This window comes from Fragaria vesca, linkage group LG1, assembly GCF_000184155.1.
Source record: "Fragaria vesca subsp. vesca linkage group LG1, FraVesHawaii_1.0, whole genome shotgun sequence".
NCBI classification, from domain to species: Eukaryota; Viridiplantae; Streptophyta; class Magnoliopsida; order Rosales; family Rosaceae; genus Fragaria; species Fragaria vesca.
The window spans coordinates 13,443,281-13,447,430 of NC_020491.1; positions in this window are offsets into that span (position 1 = coordinate 13,443,281).

Below are 4,150 nucleotides of genomic sequence, written 5' to 3' on the forward strand. Positions count from 1 at the left end.
GTGTGTGTGTGTGTGTGTGTGTGTATATATATATATATATAGGCTCTTGGGGTCTTGTAAATTAAAATCAGAAAACTGTTTTCCTTTTATCTGGATTTTATTTTTGCAACAGATATGTCTGTTGGAAGGGTTTGGTTTTGAACAAACCATTACAATGTTTTAGATCTACCGAAGCATTGCAATTGTTCAGTTCGTAGTCTATAAAAGACAAGCAAGCCAAATAAATCAGATATAACAAATCCTTCTCCTCTTCCCCTAATATTTTCTGAGAAACACAAAACACAGTTTGCTAGGAATTTTGTTGAAATGCATAAACAGAATTCGATAGTTGTATCCTGCAAGATAAACGTCTAAGAAGCTACATGCACTACAGTAGGGGTGAAATTCTGTCTTAGGAGATTGCTACAAGCAAGCCTATATCATCAATCAAGTTAGTATTTTGTATTCAAAGCAATTTCGTTAAAAGGTTGTTGCTCCTGTTCTTAAATACAAAGTAAAGTTGATCTTATTTATATCAAGTTTTAGATTCATATTTATATTTCTGTAAAGTGTGATTGATCTGCATATTTAATTTCTAACAACTGTGATTATCTAACAAACCAAAATGTAAATGATCAGTAGCATACCGTCAACCTCACGTCTCTGTTTCTCAAGATATTCGTCTAGATCAAAATTCCTCAAATAATACTTCCACGAAAACCGATTGGAAGCACCTCCTGGCAGATCATTGACTGGATTCCGACAAAATGGCGGCTAGTGGTCACCCTTGACACCACAACGGGAACAACACATGTAGCCAATTCTATCAGTAAATTGTGGACAGTATCGATCATTCTCATCCACACACGGTGCATAAGGAACATAACCATATCCCTCTAGCAATGGAGGCTCCTCTGTTTTGGCAGGGCTTTGGGGACAAGTGCAGCAAGGAGTAGTACTTCGTTTTCTTTTCCCTGACTTTGTAGATGAAGTTTGCGACTCCCCTGAAAAGAACCAAAAGGAGAGTAATAAGTAACCTGGAAGCGAGGATCCTAACAAAAAATTATAGTTTTCTTCAAAACTGGAAAGGTATAATCTCCATTTAGGGTTTAGGTCATTCAAATAAACAACAAACCTGGATGCGATGATCCTAAACCCTAGTGTAATGCAGTAACTAGAAACAATAAAAAAGAGGGAGATTTATTAAAAAACAAACGTCAACGGTATAATTTTTCATCAGAGTTCATCACTAATAAATTTATATAGATTACTACCTTCATCAATCACCATCTGTTTGCTGCGGCCGATCTGATTGTCACCGTCAATTTGATTGTCGGATTCTTTTGATATAAAATTAAGCATTTCATGCAGGTGGCTAAAACGCATGATGCCGTCATCTTTAAGCAGAATGGTTGTTCTGGTTCGGTGTTCAACGACATCTCTAACTCCGGGGATTTAGGATCATCATCAGAACGGAAGGAGTGTGATTGTTCCGGTTCGGTGCCCGACGCCATGTCTAGCTCTGGGGATTCAAGATCTGGGATCGGTTTGTGACCGTCGTAGATATGTAAGTCACTGTCTTCCATTTTGTGAAGACCGCGGTCGGTCTGATTGTCGTCGTCGGTCTGATTGTCGGATTTTGATATAAAATTAAGCATTCATGCAGGTCGCTAAAACGCCTGACGCCGTCATTAGAAATTAAGCAGAACAGTTGTTCCTGTTCGGTGTCCGATGACATCTCTAACTCCGGGGATTTGGGATCCTCATCAAAACGGAAGCAGTACGGTTTTTCTGGTTCGATGTCCATCGTGATCTCTAGCTCAGGGGATTCGGGATCTGGGATAGGTTTGTGACCATCATGAATCACCATCTGTTTGCCGTTGTCAGTCTTTTTGTAGCCGTCGTCGATTTTTCTATCACCGTCGTCGAGTTTGCGAAGGTTGAGCGATTCCGCATCGATGTCCGTCATGCTCTCTAGCTCTGGAGATTTGGTATTTGATTTTGCCCTACTAGGTTTCCCTCGCCTTTTATAGGTTTTCCCTTGCGATTTTTATATTTGTCGCAAGTAGTTTAATATTCGGGACTTATTGATTTTTTATTTTTTATTTTTTGATCAACGAGGTAAAATACAGGGCCTTAAAATTTTATTCACACACCCCTATTGGCTTAATACACATCACATGTTTTTGTAAAATTTTAAATTCCTTCTATACCCTATCTTCTTCCAAAAGAATAATAGAACAAAAAACAGTTTTCTCCTTCCTCTTCATTCACCAACACCTGCAAACCTAATTGCCAAATCTCATGTTGTTTATTCTTATCCATCCACATAAATAATAACTTAGCAAAACCCACTTATGTCGACATATCATAATATTTTGATTGAAAATTCCTCCTGAATTAGATCAAATGTAGATTCTTCATATGATCATCTTCACAACTATTAATAAATTTAATTAGCACATGGACCTAGTTTAATCTCTCTCCCTCACAATGCACAATGCATTCTCACTATTTCTTCATGCTCAATTTATAAGATCACAAACCAAGTCATGTTATGATGTTTTGTTTATAAGAAAGGAGAAGGAATTGAAGAAAGAGACAGGTGAAGGCGATTGAGAGAGAGAGAGAGAGAGAGAGAGAGAGAGAGAGAGAGAGAGAGAGAGAGAGAGAGAGAGAGAGAGAGAGAGAGAGAGAGAGAGAGAGAGAGAGAGAGAGAGAGAGAGATGGTAGGGTTTAGTTTTTTTGGAAAGAAAAAGATGAGGGTATAATAGGAAGAATATAGGGAAAAATGGCAAAAATAAATAAATCAAGAGGTGTGTATCCAGAATTAAGGATGTGTGAATAAAATGACTTAATTATTAAAGTGTTCAGACCAAAAGAAAAAAATAAAATTAAAAGTGTACAGTAACAAGTATAACAAAGATAACATACCAACAAAATTAAGGGTTTAAGAGACTAGAAAAACTTGAATACATTAATTATTTCGATTGATTCAATTTCTTTATAGAATTAAATTCAGTTTACCTCCTAAATCTTTGGTGCCAAAATCAGTTCAGTCTTGCAACTTTTTTTAAAATCAGTTCACCCCTTTAACTTTCGTAAACACATCAATTGGTCCAATTTTTGAATTCCCCTTGAAATGTAACGTCACCGAAACTGTTAGAATTGACAAAGAGACCAGTTTTATCCCCTCATTTTGAACGAGATGTCTGAAATACTCTTATTGGTTTTTATTCATTTTGCCAAATGGATGTATATATTTTTTATATTCTTTAATAATATTTGTCAAATTGGCTATTTTACTCTTCTGAAGAGGGATAAAGCTGAATTTTGGGTCCCCTTATAAGTTCCAACAACTTTGGTGACGTCATATTTCGAGGAGAATTAAAAAATTGGACCTGACTGATGTGTTTACGAAAGTTAAAAGGGCGAACTGATTTAAAAAAAAGTTGCAGGATTGTTTGGCACCAAAGATTTGGGGGGTAAACTGAATTTAATTCTTCTTTATACATATCTTTTTAACTTAAACCGAATACTGTTATTTAAAGGTTAGATTTTGAAGAAATTTCACGTTTTCGAGTCTTTGATCCCAATGACCTTTAAAACTGACATGTTGTTGGATATTTACATTGATATCACAAATGGTAACAGCATCATAATAGTATACATTCCTCCATCTTGGTCCCTCTTTTCCCTTTACTGCAATGTGAAATTCCCTTAGTCTAATGTGAAATATGTGTATAGATCATGCAAAGAGTTTGCAGAGCAGTAGAGTTAGTAAAAAAAGAAGGTTTTGAGAATTTCTGATAATGTTCTTCCAATTGTTTTCATGTATTGGGGGATTAAACAAATAAATACCACACACATGTTTACAAGTGATGTAACCCAACATGAACAATAATTCCCAATTTCACAAAGCAACCAAGGTTTTTTTTTTTCCTTCATGTAACCCAGTTGTAGAAGGTAGATATTGAGAAACTGTGGTTGCATATCTAGCAATAAAACGAGTAATAATTGTGGAAGTCCAAATGTCCAATAACAAGCATAACATACACTACTAGGAAAAAAGACATATGCGACGAAGAAAATATCATTCGTCGCTTAGGAAACAACTTATGCTACGAAAAACCTTTTGTCACTTAGGTAAATACTTAAGCAACGAAATACT